At 45.9% G+C, this 20,815-nt stretch overlaps 1 protein-coding gene and 1 non-coding gene across 5 annotated transcripts in view; one reads left to right on the top strand and one right to left on the bottom strand.

Moving 5' to 3' along the window:
• PLS3 (plastin 3) overlaps positions 1–20,539 on the bottom strand; it is a 50,934-nt gene extending 30,395 nt beyond the window's left edge. Inside the window, exons 1-2 of one of the 4 annotated variants that reach the window (XM_027645296.1) lie at positions 20,438–20,539; positions 13,905–14,055 (exon numbers count right to left, since the gene is read on the bottom strand). The gene's annotated coding sequence lies outside the window, so the exon portion shown is untranslated. Of the gene's footprint in view, positions 1–2,043; positions 2,156–13,904; positions 14,056–20,437 lie in introns of those variants that run through there. The other 3 variants (XM_027645297.1, XM_027645298.1, XM_027645299.1) reach the window with 3 other exon arrangements.
• Positions 1,111–1,274, top strand: LOC113948152. Its single transcript, XR_003528015.1, has one exon. It is a non-coding gene; the product is annotated as a U2 spliceosomal RNA (small nuclear RNA).
• Positions 20,540–20,815: the final 276 nt, after the last annotated feature.

Raw genomic sequence — 20,815 nt, 5'->3', positions numbered from 1 at the left:
ATTAATTTTGGGAGGGTGGGTTTCGTGCAACCTTTCAGAAGGTACAGCTGTGGTCAAGCAGTTTTGCAGACTGTTTTATCAGTTTGAAGGTAAACAGAGCTGCCAGTGGCACAGTCAGGGCTGAAATCCCAGCAGTGACTACAGCCCAGATGATAAACATTTAGAAATGTGTCAATAAATGTTTTCTTAAAAAGAAACAAAACATTAGAAACTACAAACCGTACCCTAAGCATTGTAATTATGTTTTAAAAGTGTCTTAAACCCCAGGAATTTCAATAACTTATCTCTTACTAGAAAGAGCTACTGATAAAAAAACCCACCCTTTTCCATCCTTCCCCTGCTGTCTGTAATCTTGTTTAGAAAGCACTTGGGGAAAAGGGAAAGAAGTCAAAATAACTTGTTTCAGAAGAAGAAAGCAACACTAGATTGCAATAAATTAGTGTTACTGCATAGCTCTCCTAGCAGCTTTAAGAAGTAAGAAAAAAACCTATAAATTCACCACTTATTTACTCCAGAGAAGACAGTACAGATCCTATCTACTCTTAACAAAAGCAAAAACATTAATCTCAAAAATTAATGTGCAATGGTTAGAAGAGAAGGAAAACTGCTGTCCTTGCCTCCCAGGAAGCTGCCATGACAGGGAAATCACATTTACTCTTACTGCAGGGTGTTCCCCACACTCCACTATAATTTAACTTAATATCGGGAGGAGCGATAGGGAGCAGTCACTAGTCCAGATCAGGCAAGCTCTACTTTGTGACTCTTGGATTTTGAACAAGCATTAATAACCTCTGCAAAATGCACTCTAATTAGCAGGTTTCAAGGTTATGCAGGATTTCCAAGATGCATCCAGCACTCCTGGAGCCGAGCACTAACTTCTCCTTAGGACCCTTCAAGCTGCTTAGCCTCCTCCTACTCCCTCAGTTTCACAGCTCAGCCAGTGCCCCATACCCCTAGGACAGATATTGTGGTTAAAGAGACTGTGCACTGTAAACAGCATGCAATCTCATCACTACTTTGAATTTCAGGAGGGTGTGAGAGTCCTCCAGCTGTGGAAATCATTCTTTAGAGACAGATGCTTCGCAGAATAAACGAGGGTAAGAGTGAAATATCACTTCTCGGCCTTTTGGCTAAGATCAAATGTAGTATCAGTTTAATAAAACATAACTAAGCAAAACCTCAGACAAACACATTCAGTATAAACAAAATCAGGAGATGAAGAAGGTTTACTAGATGTGGTTTACAGGTTTGCAGACATGTTAAGCTTAAGTTTTTCAGCACAAAAAATTCAGTATTTCAGTTCAATACTTAAAAGTACTGGTATGTAAGTGTTTTAAGCCAGCAGCAACTGCTATAAAGCATTTGGAGAGGGTCTTCACTGGCTTCCAGCAACAAGTATAGCTGGCTGTGACCAGAAAACACAGTAAGCAAGGTAAACTCCTCAGTTTGGAAACTAAATCCTGCCAGACTGTAATGCCTCATGCCATTCCAACTGCAATAGCAAAGCCCAGCTTCTTCAGATGAAAGATCCCCAAAAAGTTCAGTAGCTGTCACAGCCAGCAGCCTATAGCCATTTCCCAAAAGTACTCAGAGCTCCTCACACTTTCTGCAAAGCAGACGTTTAAATATTTAACACTTCTAACATACAAGTTTAAGCAGTTCTGCTTTGTAAAAGCCTGCTACAGACTGAGAAGGAGTAGGACTGTGTCCCAGACAGATTTCTGGGAAGGCACACCCTCAGCCCTCGATTGGAACATTAAACCCTCGGTGATGCACAGTCGGTGCAGCCCTCGCTGCTGCTGTTCGCACACACTGCTCAGTCAGGTGCACAGATAAATTCCAGATTTAAGCACATTAAAACCTGAAATTCGTTCTGCCCGCAGCTATTTTCCTCTATCTATTACAGCAGTAGGAACCACTAGACGTTTTGCTGAGAAAAGCAAATCAAGTCGTTGCAGGACAGTCTTTGGCTTGTGCCTGCATCGGCACAGCCAGGCAGCACCTAAACGCCAGCCCGCCCCGGGACACCCATCCATTCCTTACCTCTCCTCCTCTATCAGGGAAGGCGAATCGCTCCCTCGCCCGGCTCGAGCGCTGAAGCGTCTCCCACGCCCCCAGCCCGGAGCTGGGCAGCCAACATTCCTCCCACCATCCCCGCCCAGCGATGGGAGGTCGCTTGCCGAGAGCCGCGGAGGGATGCGGTCATGTCGCGCAGAGATGCGCTAGAACGGCCCGATCATCCCATGAGCGCGGGGCACGGAGCGGGGATTCTCCCCCAACAACCAGCTCCTGTTCTTTTATTGCTCGGCTCTTGGGAACAGAAGGCAGCAAGAGACAAAGCTTTTAGGTAAGCAAACTATTTTTTTTATTATTAAAAAGGGGAAAAACCCCACCTCTCTTTGCTCTTTACTATTTAAAATAAATACATTTTGTTTTGCTATTTCTCGGCATGTCCAGCCCAAGAGCAATGCAGAACCTGTATTTTGTTTTATGTACTTATTTTATGAATGTCTTTGAAAAAAAAACAGAAGCTCACAGAACACTGAGAGAATCCAGACCTATTTGGCCTCAGTCTATACTAAAGGAGGATGCTGCCTGCTATTTCACCCCGCAGTTCCTTAAAAAAAACCAACAAACCAAATCAAACAAACAAAACAAACCCCAACGCTCGTTTGAATAAGTGGTTAAATACAGAGTTTGGAGCTGGTCCATACTACAATATATTGCATTACCTCAGCAATAAATCCCTGTCTGCTCTAGACAGAAAATGGACAGACATCTGCTGCCAACAAGGAAGACACAAGCAACAGAAACATTGTGTACTGTGTCATTGCTAATGCAATGCACAGGAACAGAATCAGTCATCAAAAAGGTTAAATGAGTTTTCCAAACTATAATCACATATTTCAGAAATTTCTGATCCTGTTAAAGTCCATAATGTTTCAGCCTTCCCATAGCTAAAAGGAAAGGATGTCATTTGCTAATAAACAAAATATTTGAATTAGTGAAGAATGTGAAGAACTCATGACTGTTCTAAAAGGTAAAAATACTTGGCCAATAGTGTCACTGGGGTTTTTTGTTGTTTCTTTTTAAAAATTACCTCAGCCAGGAAAGTGAGTCACCGCCCAGTCCCACTTCTTGGGTATCACCTGAAAATTTAGCTTCCAGCTGTAAAGTTTCAAGAGAGGTATAAAACACACCCCAAAATAACTCAAAACAGAAAACCTAACCCCAAACCCACAGCCTGACAGCTTCCTCAGGATGGCAAACATCATGGAAACCAAAATAGAAGTTTTTCTGCCCAGAACTGCAGTTGCAACTTAAAAGGAAAGAAGTTGGCTTGAAAAACACTACTGCAGTCCACAAAGGCCAGGCTGACTGCACATCAGATGGAGTTTAGGGAATGACTTTGACTCTGCTCTGACTTGCATCAGCAACCAGCTTCAGCATCACATCAGCTCCTGGATGCAAGGAGCCCAACTGGCTGCTCTGATCCAAACCAGTGACTGAATCCAGCCTGTGAAGTCTCCGGGTAAACGTGCAACAAAAACTTATTTCATGAAGTTTAGTGCCTCCACTTTCCACTCCACATGTGAGCATATTGCACAGCGTAAATTCATCCTGTAAGGGTTAGAAAGTGCTGAGGCTTTGGGGCTTGACAGGTCCTGGGGAGAGCATGCCAAAGCCCAGCTCCCAAACTAGGTTGTGACTTCTTATCAATGGCAGAGCCATTGCACAAGCAATGTCTGCTTTTGGGAGGGAAAAGAAAAGCCTCCTCTCCTTGCTTCTGGCATCTGTGTTGCTGGGACAGAAAAGCAGCACCTGCAGATGTGCAGGTGACAGATTCGCGCTGCAGAGGTAGACACCTGAAAGCCACCAGCCCATGGGTCTTCAGAACTCCACTTACTCACTTTTCTTTTCTCAAATAAGCGTAAAGAGCAGCCTACAGGGCTAACAGGTATAACTGTTCCCTCTCAGAGGGAAAGGACATTCCTACCCACTGTCATCAGGCAGCACAGGTCCTCAGTGGCTCCACTGCCAGAAGTTCAATGCACACGCACAGTGCACGTGAAATACCCATCTTCCACATTTGCAAGGGATCAGCGATAGCCAGTTTTTCCAGAGCTTTTAAGAGCTCTCTGAATACTCCAAATCCAGTCCTGTTGGTCCAACCTGCAATTACACTCAAACCCAAAATAGCAGCTCGGCAGTGCCAGCACCACTCATCTGTGCGTCATGCCCCGAGACTCACCACGCCGGGGTGTGGCGATGGCAGGCAGTGAACGCACAGTTCCCCGGGCACTCCCAGCCCACTTCCTCAAACACGCCTGGTCACACACACCACTCCCCACAGTCTTCCAAAATAGGAATTTTTTTGGTAGAGCCAGTATACCAGTGTATTTTCCTCTTCCTTCCTCTTCAAGGAAGCCTTTTAGGGAAGAAGAAGGTGCCCGAGGTGCTCAGGTGACATGTCCACTCCCCTGCACGGAAGGAACGTTGCCGTGTAGGTTTATGCACAAGGAGAACTTCCAGCACTGACAGGATTCCTTCAGCACATCATTGCGCAAGTGGACACATCTCCTCCCCAGCTCCAGCTGCCAAGTTTCACTGGGAGGCCACTGATACATATTTGCCCTCCAGAAGTTACTCAGCGATGGCTGTGGGAGGAGCAGCTGCTGCCTTCCAGGTGACAAGAGAGAAGAGAGGGTAAATCCAGGAATCACCTTGTCCCTCTCCTTATACCACTAGCCCTCAAGAACTGACCCTTTGGCAAAGTTCTGGGGGAGGAAGGGAGCTCATCCAATGTGCTGGCCTTTGGCTACATTATGCTGTGCAGACCCACTGCTCCCTGCAGTGAGTTCCACTGCCCAGGTGAGGAGAACCACCTGCTTCTGCACACCAGGTTTTCCTGCCCACTCCAGAAGTAGTAGTTTCCACACCTACTTAGCAATGCCAAGAGATGTCATGCTAATATTGGAAGCTGTTCAAGACAACTGATGAAACCCATGGTGATGAGCATGCTACATCAGTCCTAGTGGTTTTTTGGATGGGTTTTACCTGTGGGCACTTCTAGCTTCTGCCTAAAATAGCTGTTTGCTGGGGTACAGCCAGCTCTACTGTCAACCAGCCAAGATGTGTTGGTCCCCTCCACCATCTCCATGGTAGAGCACCCTCTGTGGCCAGGGGGCTGGGCCACAGCAGCCTCAGGAGACCGTAGAGCCAACAGAGTATCAGCAGACCTCAGTGGGCCTCCAAGAACAGCAAAGGTGGCTCAGCCTCCTGCCTCTGCCTGCTCTGGTGCTGCACATTGAACATTTTCAGGAGCATTCCCTCTCCTTAAAAGAAAAAAAAAAAAAGAGAGTGGGGAGAGGCACTAAAGAATGAAGAGTTGAAACAAATCAGCTAACCTAAATAGTCTACTTCACTAGAAAAAACCCACCATGCTTTATGAGCCAGGGCTTTAGAGAGCAAATCTGAGTGGCCAGCCACCATCCCATTTTGGACTGGGATCAATGACATTTACTATGCGCCAGATGCTCCCCTCCTCCAGTTCTGTCCACATTCTCTTTTAAAGATAAGGATTTTAATGACATTATGCACAGACAGATAGAAGCACTCTCCCCTGTGCTTTTCGATACAAATTGAGGGTTTATGCACTTCTTGCTTTCACCTTCAGTTGCAACCAATGGCAGCATACATTCCATCAATGTAAACAGCTGTGCAAAGATGTGACAACTGAGGAGCAAGCATTTGACCTTAACTCCTCGGTTTATCAGTCTTTTTAAAGAAAAAACAGATCCATCTTTGCTAGATTTCCCCCCTAAAAGCTTCCTGAGCTGCTCTGTCAGCGAGCCTGTCATCTGGAAGAAAGCAAGACATTAGTCAGGCTCATGCTTATTTAATAAAAACCTTGCATATGCAGGAGGGACTGAAAGTTAGTCTTTATTTAAAAAACGCCTGCAAACTACAGTATGATTTTCCAGTGCAAAACAGATCTGAGGGCTTACCCAATTTATACCCTGTGCTCCACCAGCGTTCAGCTTAGCAATTAACCAGCTAGTTATTCACAGCTTAGATCAGGGAGCCATGCAGTCACCAAAGAAGTCCACAAATATGCCCAGAACACTGTGCAAAGGATATTTCATGTCTTGCTATTTCATAAGGAAATCAGAGGCTTCAACTGATGTCAGCTCCAGGAAATGAGCCACAGGCAGATGATGCCGGAAGCAGGCTTTATATTTAGTACTGAGTCACCCACTTTATTAAATTCAAAAGACAAAAAAGGTGGGTGTGGAGAAGGGATACGTGGAAAAAAAATGAACAAGTTATTCCCTTGAGACCATGGGCCCTGGAGAGTAGCGTTGGGTGGGGTTTTTTAGTAAAGGGAGAGAGAAACTAAAGATGATGTGGGAACCCTTTCTGCTCTTTGACTGGAAAAGCAGTTGCCAGATGTGCTACACTTCCCTGGGCAGAAGCCAGCACATTGCAGGGGTGTGCAGTGCCTTTGGGATTTGCTCTGGCCAGTCCTGTAGGCAGGTCTCAGGCTTGAGAAGGCCACCACCAGTTCTGAGGCACTTTCCCATCATTTCTGCTACATCTCCTCTGAGTCAAAGGATAAGACACTGGAGGAGCTTGGAATAGAGAATAGTTCTTTGTTTTTTGATGCTTCTTAAAAACCTTTTTTTTTCTGCATGTCAAAAGATCTTAGTACAATCTTAACTGCAAATTGTAGCACAATGTAAATGACAGAGTACAGATTTGTTCAGAAGAGGTTTGTATTTTCATGCAAGTCTGTCACAAGCCTTTTAATTTTCTGCCAGTGATAAATTCTCTACAGCCTGAGCAACAGCAACAGCTTTGCAAAGTTTGCAGGTACTTAAGTCAGACTTTTCCCGTGAGAAGACTCACTTTCTAAATATTAAAACTTAAATACTGTTGCCAAAGCCAAGCACTGCACCTCATATTGACTCAAAAACTCAACTTCAAGAGCTCTCTCTAATGCCAAACATCACCAATGACTTGCCTACAGAAGCACCCTATTAAATTACTAATAAAATTGGTGTAATCTTCAAAATAAGATTACAACAGTAAAAAGGATGTGGCTTGAAAAATAAATCCATGGGCTGTAGCAAGACTGGCAATTATGCAGAACCAGAGGTCAGGAACCACTTGATATCCTCCACCAATACACAATAAGAGGTTATACCACTGCAGTCACAGCCTGCTCTGACCACCAAATAGACATTTGGCCAACTGCTGGCCACTGTCCAGACCAATCTGCTGCACCCACTCCTGGCTAGTGGGAGGCTTGGGATACTGCCACTGGGTGGCTCTTCAGTCCCACATAACCCACCTGCAGGTGACCTCCCACCATCAGAAAAGGTTTCATTGCTGGTGCAGTCACTGACCAGCCTGGGCATCAGCCCACACTCCTAGCCCAGCCTGGGAGGATCTCCAAGGAGGGACTGGTATCTTGTCTGGACATCCTGCCAGAGGCACGTGGCCCTTCATGTTGTGCAAGGGGACCTACGAGTTCAGCTGTGTTGAATTAGTCCAGAATCTCATCTCAAGGGACCTTGAAGCTTTCTCTGGTATTTAGCTCGTGCATTTGTTGGCTTCCCTCCAACTGCTCTTTTTGTCTCAGAGCCCAAGAGAAAATCTCCTTTAGGATGGACCTGCTGGACAGGCCAACTTCAGGGACTCTCACAACTACTGCACTCTTCAAATATGTAGAAAGGTGAGGTAGAACCACTCACATATACACTGTAAGTTGTCACCCATAGCCTTCAGGTCCCTAGAGTGCAATCTTCACCAGACACAACTCATTACGCTGTTAATCAGTAAGCTGTCTCACATTTTCCAGACCATAAAAAACAGCTACTAGTAGCAGACTGATCTCTATGCTGTGAAGCCAGTCTTTGCTTTGATGGCAGATTTCTTATATTCCCTAGTATGTTGTTGCTGTTGAGTTTAATGCTTTATGAATTAAGAAAAACCCTCATCCTAACAATTTAAAAAAGCAAACAAACAAATTTACAAATCCTACATAAATCCAAGACCAAGCAAGGCCATGTTATTACACCAAAGAGGTCCAAATGCTGAGCAAGAATATGAGCTGTGAGAGTTACATGTGGAAGGGCAGTGCACTAAAAGAAAGTGCAATGCTTAGCTATGTGCCAAGTTGATATCAACCCAACACACAAAGCCTTAATTGCTAAAGTGAATCATTGACTGGTACTGGTTGTAAAGGCTCTTGCACAACATGGGGTTCCAAGGCCATTCATACAGGGCAGAATCTTACTCCATTTCATGGCTTCCCAAATCTTTTTTTATATAGGTCTTCAGAACACAGGGAGCAAAGGGACCAACAAAAATAACCCTATGTGATGCAGAAAAAGGGTACATACTACTTAGAGAATGGGGAGGAAGCAAGGGAAACACAAAAGTTGTTGTCATTAGTGATGGATATAACTGAAGTAGGATGGGCACTGCCACAACCATCCATCCAGCGCAGCTTCAGTAACTTCCAGGAGCTTCTTAGCTGGGCAGAAGCAATGCAAGTTTTTCAGCTTTTCAACAAGAAGTCTGACTATGCTGCTTTTGCTTGAGCATTTGGTTTATATAAAACAGTGGCAAGAGCCCAGCTGGAAATTAGATCAACGAGAACATTACAGAGGGGTGGGCAACTGAAGGGCAGGGGTATGATTGCACTGGAACCTCCCATCCATATCCCCAAGGAAAGCTTAGTCTCAACCTTGGCCAAACAGTGCAGAAAGGAACAGGCTAAAGTTTAGGTCAGACATTAAGGTTGCTTATTCAAAATATTTTCAGTTTTCAGAAGGCCCAGTTTCCCTTCTCTCCTAATAGAAAGGTGAATTCTATCTAAGTGAGGATTCAGAAACTTGCTTATTAGTTCCAGGAGCACTGAGAAAAATGAATGCTTTTGTAAAGGTATTTCCATTTGTTCTCTACTGACCTTCAGAATGTTGCTATCTCAGAAACGGTTCTTAAAAGCAGGGGCCAACCTTCTCCCTGAATGCCTGCACAATAGCAATCATAAACTTTTATATGCACCTACAACACCCTATGTATTCCCTAAAATAAAGTCCTCACAATGCGTTCTCGGAGGCCAAACATTTTGTGCGAAATTCAGGAAGAAACAGCTTAATTGCAATATTGTTTTGGAACTCACTTCCTTTGTTTCTGTGACCAGCTGGAGACAAGCACCTTATTCTACGCTGGGTCAAGGAAATGTTTAACTAAAGGATTTATAGGAAAATATATATGTGTGTATATACACCGCCGCAGCACTGCAGCTGCTCGACAGTTAGAGCAGAAGGTAAATATTGTTTTAACCCAAGGAAAACAGGGATGGGCTGGAGTATCAGCCGGTTCATTAATGTCCTGCTGCACAGGCTCCAAGGCAGGAGAGCATCCAAGCCTGTCCCTGGGACAAGACTCAGCATCCTGGAATCTCAAAACCACAGCCCTGCTCCAAACCCAAACAACGCTCCACAGACCCTTCCTGGCTGATTAGCAGGAAGAAGCACGAGATTGCAATGGTAGCATAAACAAGGACCCAGAATTTATGATCTTTCAGACACCATTTAGTAGGTGACCCAGCTGAAGCACTGCCTCACAAAATATGAATGCCAGTTATAGGGATTGGTAGCTTGAATTCAAGTTTCCACTTGGTTAGCGCTGTCCTGGGCACTCTAAAAACTTTGGTGCTTGCCCAGCAGTTCCTCTGCTGAGAGGGGCTGTGCTGAGCTCTGCCGTGAAAACAGGGACAGAGACTGTGAAAACACATGGGACCTCATTCACCATTCCCATCCTTCCCAGCAGGGCAGAGTCAAAGGCAGCAAGTTCAGTCCTACTGTTTGTGAAAGGAGAGCAAGACACTCTTCTACCTTGTAGCTCTGGAGAGACGGCAGAAGAGGCAGATCAGCAATCCCCCTTCCCTGTTATTTTGGGCACAGTCCATGGAGCAGAAGTCCTGGTACATAGACTTCCCCTGCCACCAGGGACAGTACCACATGCACCAGCAACATCACTGAGGCAAAGACCAATACAAACATTAAAATAACCTCAAATCTGATCAAATTTAGGAAGAGACACATGCATTGCTATGGACATGGTAACCCCAAAGTGCTCCAGTCTCCAGTTTCTGTTGGAAGCTAATGGGTCCACCATAGGTGGGATGCTCCCATAAAGCAAAACTACTCATCTCTCCACTCCATCTTGACATGAACTGCATCACTCACAACCACTATTTCTGGCACTGACGATGCAGAGTGTTATGTGGTACTCCCAGCATGCAGAACAGGATCCCATCTCACTCACCCAGTCAGCTCCTGGGATGCCAAGCTGCAAAGATACTTTGAGGGAATGAGCATATAGAAAAGAAGGACTTCAGCTATAACTTTCAGATAACACAACAGACAGGGAAGAACATGGAAACGGCACACAGGTGACTGTGCAAACTTGTTTCAGCAACAACCCACTGCACATCACCTTCCACCCAATCCAGAGAGGGTACAAGTGTCTGTTATCCAAGGTCTTCAACTTGCATTTCAAACTTCTTGTGCATTCAGCTCTGGAGAGTCCTAATTTAATCCCTAACATATTGGTAAAAAATAAGCCACACAGATATAAATTGAGTGCAGAATCACACACACTCAATGTGCCTGTATGTCCTTCTAGTAACAAAATACTTTTCATACGTTGATCTTCAGGAAAGAAAGAAAAAAAAAGCATAGGAGAACAGAGGTGATTCTTAAGCTTCCTTTTCCGCCACCACAAGAAACACAACAATTTCAGTAGCAATCCAAGGGGATGTCCCTAGAACACTGGAATCAATTCTTTTTTTCCCCCTCCCCTAACAGGACAGTCTCCACTGGAACCGAGGCAGCAGAAGCAGTTCTAGCACACAAAACTCTGGCAGGCGCTGCACTAACAGGACACAGGTCAAGAGCAGGATTACCTATTGCCAGAGGTGAGACCCCCTCAAAACATACAGCATCTCCCCAAATCACAGCCCCATTCAGCAGTTGACATAGGAAACACTGATAAAAGCCAGCAGTATTTCTGATGTTACTCAGCCTGTCTCATCCACCAGATCATGAGTTTTTCTTTATGTTTTTTTCCAAGTTGGTGTTTTTCATTGTCTTGACCTGACCCTGCAGTGGGCAGCAGCTCACTTTGCCTTGTGTAAGTTTCTGTATTGATACAATTTTTTCAAACTTTTTTTTCAAACAAAATTCAGTTTCCTCTAGAAAAAAAAAAGTCTGTAGTAAAGGCATAACTGCAGGAGTCAGTTTTTGTACTTTAAGAATCTGAGATATGAACAAATAGCCCCTTGACTCTCAATTACAGTAAAAACATGCAATTGAGTTAGACAAAGGCTGAAAGCTCATCCCTAGGCTTTGGGAGAAATAAAATCCTTCTAGTGTCCTCCTACAGCCAGTTTTGTGACTGTTTACAAAGGTTTTACGAGACACAATATTTCACATTTTTAAGGGTTTTTTACAGTCTATCTAGTCTAGAATAAAAGAACAAGAAACAGAACAGGCCAAGGCAGAGTCTACAAAAACTGAAAAGAAAAAGGCATTTTCTCTCATTACAGAGAGACCTTTGATCGACAAGGTCACGTAAACCAGGCCCACAGAGCACACTAGTCATAAACAGCCATGAACAGGCAATGGGCAGAGTCTCCCTGCCCTCCTCCCATCACACTCCCCTGCTCATTTACTCCCACCCCTGCCCTAAACAACCGTAAAGGCTTATGGTTAAGCTGGAGGAATTGCTAGGCAGCACCGCCTGCTTCCACAGCCCAGATCAGCCACATCCTGCCTTCCCCCACGGAGCCGGCAGGAGCCTGCAAGAGGCTGGCATTTGCTTCCACCCTGTAAAACAACTCACTGCCTCACAAAGCGTGGCCAAAGACAGTGGAAAACAAATTAAACCACACAAGAAGTCAACAGTTGAGGTTCATGAGGTAGAGAACAGATGCCCAGGGCAAGGAGACACTTGCATCTTCCCTCTGCTATCCCATGGCCAACCACTCAGACTTGCCTGAGAAGCTTGGGTTTGAGGCTTAGCTTTTCCAATAGGCAGTGGAGGAATGAGATCACCACACCAGATACTGGCTAACCTCTTGCCCTTGATGGCTTTTTCTGTTTTATAAGAGGAGTGTGCAGCTCAGGTCTGAACACATAGGACTGAGCTAGAGGCTGTGGGGCAGGAACAGCCTCCTGGCCATTGGACTTCCCCCCCAGTGCTTAAGTTGACACATTCTTAAAGTGGCACCTTAATGTGTAGTCTACAGTTTTCAACTCTTTCAGATCCCTCAAGAAGCATGGCTAAAACTTTACTCAACATCTATGATAACAGTGTGGTTGGCAGTCCGACATCTGGCTCCACACCTTCCCAACACCAGTCACCTTTGCACTTTTGGAAGAATTAGCAGCAAACAGATTTTCCGAGGTATTTTATAGCTGAAAGGCTACCATGGCTGCCAATACCCCAGAAACCAAGACATAGATGTGTTGTGCAGAGTTTTCAGCTTGATGAAAAGGAAGACTATTTTTAATCCAAGCCTACGTAGGGTGGGGCTCAGTCTCCAACCAGGCCAAAAAGCCACTATAATCCACAAGACCAATGCCTGGCAATCTTTGCTTGCAGGCTGATGTCTGTTCTATTTTGGGGACGGGAGGAATTTAGAATAAGAAGATATATAAATTAAAAACAAAGGAGGCTATGAAAAGTGAATAGAGGGAAGGGCCAGACTTATCCTGTGTATTTTGGTCTAAAGAACAGGGCTCTAAAAGAACACAAATCAGATTTACTTTCTTTTCCATTTCCTACAGTAGATTATAAAGTATAATTTACAACATAGGCTGAGGAGAGTACAGCCCCAGTATATTTTGTGCAGAAGAAAAAGCCAATCCATGGTTCCTTGCACAACAATGAGAGCCTTGGGAGGATGAGGCAGGAAAACAGTCACCAGCCACGGACATACCACAGGGATCCTATACCAGGTTTCCTATCTCCAATACCAATAAAACAACTGTTGGGACACCTTGTTGTTTTGTGCAGTTGGGACTGCAAAAAAGTTAAATTAGAGGATTAGAAAATAAGAGAAGTTTTGTTTATTTAGGTTTATGGCCAGCAGGAAACCAAGTCATTAAAAAGCTGAGATTTTTTGTACTCTCAGCACCTAAACGAACCCAAGATCACAGACTTCAGACATGAACACACAACTAGGTTTCATTTGTTACAGGCACTGTCCTGACTTGGCATTCAAGTCAAGTCAACACAGCCATTTACTTTGCCACATTAACCCCACCTTCCTTGCAGTACACAGGTCATTTGTCTAAAAGTGAGTACAGAGAGCTTCTCTCACTGTCTTCAGATGACCCTTTTCCATCCATCCATAAACCATGAAACACTTGCATAGGCATCAGCATCTATAGAGCTCCTTCTTCACCTGACCAGGGCTGGATCATTAACCCAACTACAGAGGTCTGCAATTACTTCTTTTGGCAGAATGCAAAAAGGGCAGAACACAAGAGATGGTACATAACTGGAGGACCAGCAAAGATGAACCTCAAGCACTGCTATCATTTCAGCCACAGACTTCTTTAGAGAAAAAGCCAACATCTAAGCAACACCGAAGTTTAACCCAGGTTTTAGATGCATAGCAGCAAGACTGACTATCGAACACCTCAACACACACGATCACTGCCAATATCCCTTCATCCTTCCTTGTTCTACCTGTAAGTGACCTCATCAACTCCCTGTTCCCTCACTTCCATCACTAAGGGCAGTATATGATGAGGAAACAGTGAATGAGACAGTGAAATCTATTTTCAGCTTTAAAAAGAAAAAACAAAAAAGCTTACTTCAAAACAGCAGTAATTGGGCCTCCTGCAGAGACACTACACTTTATCTTCCCTTGAAGATTACAGTAATAGTCTCTCTTCCCAGCTATGCAGTGGGGACTTCCAGCAGCATCTGTGAGCCGTCACTCTTTTTACAGGAACAAAAAACCTACTGAAGAGGCAGGAAAAACAGCTGTAAGCATTTCAGAGAAGGAAATGAGACAAGGAGACTGGTTAGAAGCATATGGCCCATATGGATTGACATGAGCAATCGGCAGCAGTCCTAACCAGAGCTTCCCATTTCAGACAGTTGTCCAGCTCCCCACATCCTCAAAAGCATGTCAAATCAATAATTATTTTATTTCTTCCATACTGACTCCCAAATGTTAGTAGTACACAGGCCACCACAGCCCTTGGGGCTGTGTTGTCTGGATGTCGCAGGAAGAGCCAATTCACCCCCAGGAATGTGCACATTGCACCACAACACAGGGTGTCAGTATGGACCAGCCAGCACAGGGGGACACAAGGAAGGCGACCTAAGGCAAGCCCACCTGCCAAGGATGCTTCATTTCCATGGGCAGTGGTCAGCCACATGGCTCACAGATGCTGAAAGGTAGAGAGAAACTAAGGAATCAACCGGCAAAACAAACAAAAGGGAAAGAATAACTGTCCATAGCTCCATCTCTGCTGATAGCAACTCTCCTTCAGACTGGGAAGCTGCCTCTTCATCATCATGCCATTCACAACCCAGTGACAAAACAAGCTTTGAATAGCCCAGGCGTTAACCCACAAACCCCAGATGTGAAACCCTAGCTGTTAGAGGAGCACACGTGATATAATTCCTCCAAGCAGGCCAGACAGGACTTGCTTATCATTGTTGGCATTTTTAATCTATTACCAAAAAAAGCCAACAGATTATAGATTCCCAAGAGACCAGCAGATGCCACAGTGACTGAGTGGTCTTGCCTTGTTGGCCACCACAGCTGAGCACCCTGTCCAGGGAGGTCCACACCCCTGATGGGAACAGATCTGCTGGGAGAGGGTGGACCAGGGCAAATAGGCAGTCCTGCTGTCAGGGCAGCTGTTGGTCAGCAGCACTGACATCACACATGCCCACCACAGGGAAGAGCTCTATTACCTCCAGTGGCACCACCTCCAGATCAAACACTGTGGTACTAGCAGAGTGCAGATGGGCATGTCCTTTCTTCCCACCCTACTCTCCACCCCTATTAGGTGGAGTCTTCTGTCTTCCAGCTCCACTGATTCATCCCATTTTCTTGCTCAGCTTCTACAAGGAGACCGGTTGCTCTTTACATGGCTGGCAAATCACACAGGAACCAAATATCCAAAATCTCAAACACAGCACCTGCTGCCCATGTTGGGCTCTTCAGCCACCAACACATTTTTTGGCTGTAATCAAATCATCTCCTTGATCATCAGTGAAAAGGGTGGGCCTCCATCACCCTCCCCATGCAGCACATCCCCAGTGCTGCAGCACACCCACCCCAGGTGTACTGGTGCCATGTGCCAAAGGAGATGGGGTGGGCCTGGGGACTGCAGCACAAAAAGACAAGGCAGGAAGATTTCTAACAGCTGGAATTCCCTTTATCCATGCTGATGGCACAGTGTGGGCAAAACTACCCAGGTAAAACTGAGGAAATCTACATCTAACCCATCCCTTCACTTGAGAAATATCTGCACAAACCAGGAGACTTCTCACAGACTGTGCTGCAGTGCTCCAATTGAATCTTATAGCATATGACAGAGAGGTGTTATCCAAGTCTCCACTTCAGAGAAACCTGACCTAGAGGCAGGAAGAACATCCAGGGCAGGAGACACTAGCAAGGATGGACAAAAGCAAGACCAACCCACCACCTACAACTTCAGCACTGAAGAGCACAAAGTAGGCAGCTGCTAAGACTGAAGCTGTACTAAATGCTGCTGTGTCTAAGCACCACTCACCCCATACCCACCCTCAGCACAGACCACGTTGGAGATACCTATTTTTAGTTTCCTGCCGTTCAGTAAATCCAAGAGAGACAGTACACCCAAACCCTGTGTATGGAGCAGGGGACACAACAGTAGTTCATTCATGACCAGCAGTCACATGGCTGAAAGTGATTACAGCTGCCCAGTCACTGTCAGCTGCTGCAGCTCACAGGACCTCCATGATGGACAGTTTGCATCATTTCTCCCAGCCACAGCACCCAGAGCCCAGATGTTGGACCACCACCCAATGGCCTTCACCTCTCACGCTTCCCACCTACTCATCTACCAGCAACAAGAGTAGCAGGTACCTCCAAGCTGGAAAGGGCTTTAATGGTGCAAGCAGGAATAGATGATTCTGCATTAGAGCCTGAGCAACTCCCTGGGACGATCACAGGGGAAAAGGTCCTTTTTATGCCCTCCCCTACCAGCAATGCTTAGGCAGAGCTCTGCCACAAACACAACCACTGCTGCTTGTGCAATAAACCAATTCCCAAAATGCCAACAGGAACGTACGTGCAAAGATGTCAACAGATGCCTATCAAGGGGTCTGGGGACCAGGGATAGGTGATGTTGTGACATTCATTGCAGTAACCCAACAAATACTGATTTAATTCAACCTTGCGTCACCCTCATTGAAAGAGCTGGTCTCAGTTTTGCAATGTGCTTGAAAAGAAAAAGATATTCAGAAATGTTATGCTCTGCATATTCATTAAGGTTGTTTGGTAGACTTTTTTAATTCACTATTTAATTCTACTTTTCACACATCTGGTGGTAGAAGTTTCTGGATTCATGTGTGGCTTTTTTTATGCAATTAGCAATTTTAATTATTCCATGAGCTACACGTCCAAAAAGATACACAGATTAATTAATGCACACTAGTACTTATTTCAAAAAGTACTGAGTATGCAAAGCTCAGCAACTAGTTAATAAATATTAACACATCATATTGTGGCTATTCCCAAAGAACTTCTCAGTAGTAACTAATAAGTTAAAAATTAATATCTGTTATTGCACCATACAGCTCGATAGCTTGTCAGTCATGTTTAAACAGCTGGCCCCAAGAGACGAGAATTTGCTTTTTTATGCTGAATTACTACTTTAATATACATGGAGCAAAGGTAAAGTCAAAACCCGAACAAACCCACACTTTATACCATGTTTCTTTTGCTGCAAATTGCTACTACATGGCACAGATAAAAAACAAGTTGTAGCCGCAAAAAATTTCACCTGTCCAACCCTCAGCAAACTGCAAAGCAACACTGTAGCAGTGGCATCTCCCTCCTTCCATCCTCTCATTTGCTTTCCACTCTCTTCACAATCAGAAGCATCCCAGCGTCCCTGCACAGGGTTAACCTGCCTCCCAGCGTGGCGGGTCAAGAGCTGCCCTTGTGAACACCATTAGAGAGCTGGGACTGTGTTTTGTAGGGCACCGATGGATCTGTACAAAACCTGTGCTGGAATAATGCAAGCAGGGTTGATGCTGCTTTTCCATCATCTCCTCTGCCACAGGCAGTTCACGTGCAAGAAAAATGAAGCTAACAGGCCTGTATCTAAAGAGGGACAAGCGTCCCCAGAGAATTCTGGTCCACGCCTCTCAGCACTTAATGACATGAAAAGATGCAAAACATTGTATTTGGGGTTTCTTTGTTTAAGTTACAAAGAAGAAAAATACCACACTGAAATTTTTTATATAAAGCAGAACTTACTTGGCCTTTGACTCTTGAAAACACAGTCCCTTTGTGTTTCACCACCTATTATTTAATACTATGTAAAATAGATTACCAAGAACACTATCTGTGCGTTGGGACACGTCACCAAACAAATTAACACCACCTTAAGTATCACCATCAAGACAACCTCAGGTGCTAAATGAGCTACTGATCACACCACCTACTTGGATAAGGAAATCGATTACAGTATCTGTGGTGGGCACACCCTCCCTAAACTCACTGCCAATCACTTAAAAGAAAAGCATTTCTCGGCTCCTGATGCATTACACTATAGACATTGTCAAAAACGCAACTCCTGTACTGATGCTCCAAGCGGTGCATTTGCAGTTTTACTGCACAAAAGGCATGCAGTTTACCTATAAAGCTATTCACAAGGCACACAGATCACTTAAATCACCAGCAGCTGCTTAAGCACAGCTACTGAATTAGGGTGCCCAACATCCTTTCCAATCGATCACTGAGCAGCATTTTCCTTTGCTTCCTTCAAGTCAAAACTGTTGTCTTTTTGCTTCTCCTAAGCCAGTTAAGTTGCTGCACTAGAAAGCCAAGTAAACACAGGAAAGAGTTACTAGAAGATCCCGCATGAGTGGATTCAGCAGCAAACCCATTTAACAAGGCTGCAACTCCTTCACTCACCACCTTAATCTCACAACAATTGAAACCCGGAACAGAGAAGTCAGTAAGGGAGCCCCAGGGGAAGGGGTTCCTCTGCATTTATTCCAATTCCAAGCATCCATCAGCCAAATACCTAATGAAGTCATCAGTTCCCAGAGCCCTGTCCACTGTGAAGCTAATCTAGCAAAAACTAGTAAATAGGTTTCTGGAGTTTTGGGCATTCTTTAATCTGGGGAGATGTTTGCCTATTTTATAGGAGGGGAAACTTAATCAGATTAACTTTGATAAGCGAACAAAGACCCCAGTTGAACATAATTCTTTATATCTAGCACTGAATAACTGAGTTTAATAATCACATTACAATCTCTTAACTCAGACAAAGAATGAGTAATTCATCTTTCACAAGCAGAAAATTCCTTCAAAGGAGCTTGGTTACAACCAAGCTACATCCTCAAATTGTTAAACCTTTGGCAAGATTAACAGGCTGTGATAACAGTAGTGTTTTGAAAATATTTCTCTTAGCAAATTATTTTATGGCCTTTTTTTTTAAGTTACTCAGATGCAAAACAGCAGATTTGGAATTTAAAGTCTCTACATGCACACACCCCACACATAAGGCCATCAAACACCCCCGGGGCAAAAATCAGCTGCAGAATATTGCACCCAGGGGACTTGCCCTGTGTCCACTAATCCCCCTGAATCACTGTTCTCCACTTACAAACTACCAGCAGCTCCTCTTTGCACAAGACTTCTTTTCAAAACAGATTGAATTTCTATACATCATTATGCGCAGCACTAACACATGTTGATCTTCGTAACTATTCCCTCTTTATATCCAGGTTCCAGCTGTTGTCTTTAAAGTCACTCTGAGCAAGTCTCCCAGCATTAAGGAGTTTCTCAGGTTACCAGGCTCACTGGAGAAGTCACAAGTGTTACTGGTGGAACAATGGCTCCAAGTTTTCATGCAAAAGCAATTTATCTGAGATATCTATTATCTTTTATAGTCTCTTCTACAGATTGACCAAAAACAGGAAGCCCAGCTCTCACATTCCACTGGAATTGTGTAACAGCAATAACAACCTCAGAGGCTGATTTGATGGCATTTGCTCGGAGCTATACCAGCAGCTCTCCTGAAAAGAAATCTGTGAGTACAAGGGATGCCCTGCTTGAAGGTACAGATGCTCTTACAGAGCAGACACATGCAGGCTGTCCCAAGGAAGTCGGTTCCCACGCACATGTCTCAGACCTACTTAGATAAAAACTTAAAACTGTAGCATAGTCATGACTGCAGAGTCTGTTACCTCTGTGAGCACTGGGATTTGATACTATCCATCAGAATACTTACAGCCAGCGTCAGGGTGCCCCAGTCTTTCCTAAGAAAACGAAAGTCTGAAGCTTTACCTCCTGAAAAATTCCCTGCTCTTCCCTTTCCCTTCCCCTCCTCAGGCTCCCAACAAGAAGCCATTGTTAGGGGGAGCAGGGTGACACTTCCTCTCCCAGTCCAAATTAGAGATGCATAAAAATAAACTCATACAGCTGTCCCATGAGGTCAATTTATTACACCCCACTTCTATTAGAAGAGAAGTCGCCCCCATTTCCTCACTTTTTCTGCTTCGGGAATACTACCCTGAACAAAAGATAAAAGTTAAGCGCAAACCGAACCCCTTTTCAGTGCAGCCCTGTGGGAACCCGCAGCGGGAAGCGGCACCTCCCCGCCCCTCGGCCGGGCTCTGCTTCCCCCAACTCGCACAAAGCCCCAAGTTTGCAGGAGCCGGGGCTCCATCCCAGCGCGGAGCCACGGCCCGGCCGCGGGCAGAGCATCCCCCCGCGCTGGGCCCGCCCCGGGGTGAACTTTTCCAGGGGGATGAATCAGACAAGTGCCTTTTCATCGCCGCGGGGAGGCTGGAAGCGGCGGCAGGAGCGCGCCCGGCGGACGCGTCCTCCGCGTCCCGGCGGGCACCGACACTCCCGGGCTGCGCGCCCTCCCCGCCGCCCTGGGACCCCGCCGGGGACACGGCCGGTCGGGACCGGGGCCAGGCGGCAGCGAGGGCCGGGCCGGGCCCCGCGGAGCCCCCGGGCCGGTCGGCGCCTCCTCCGCTCCTGCTCCCGCCGCCGCCGGGATGCTCCGCTCGGGCGGGCGGCACGTCCAGGCGGCGGGGGGAGCGCTGGCAAACTTTCCCCAAGTTGCGGCCGCGCTGGAAGAGCCCCGAGAGCACTCACCGCTCGCTCCGTGCCGTTCCGAGCCGTCCCGCCGTGCCAGTCCAGCCCTGCTGCCCGCGCTCGGCGCGCCCCAGCCCCGCCGCCCCGGTCGGATTGGAGAGCCCGCCTGCACATCACGTTGTCCCCGCGCCGCGAGTGGGCGAGCGCGGAGTCACTCAGGGTGAGGGAGGAGCTGCGGACCCAGCCAGGGCGTGCCCCCGTCCCCGCAGCCGCCGGGTTGCTCTGCCCTGCCTTCCCCTGCCTGCCTCTGCCTACATCCCTCGTGTCCTGCGTGCATCCCTCCTCCTGCCCTACGTGCATCCCACCTCCCGTGCACGCATCCCTCCTGCCCCGCAACCATCCCTTATTCTTCCCCTGTGTACAACTTTCCTTCAAGCA

This window comes from Corapipo altera, unplaced genomic scaffold, assembly GCF_003945725.1.
Source record: "Corapipo altera isolate COAL_440 unplaced genomic scaffold, ASM394572v1 65, whole genome shotgun sequence".
In the NCBI taxonomy this organism is placed as follows: domain Eukaryota; kingdom Metazoa; phylum Chordata; class Aves; order Passeriformes; family Pipridae; genus Corapipo; species Corapipo altera.
This window is presented reverse-complemented; position numbering and strand designations above follow the sequence as displayed.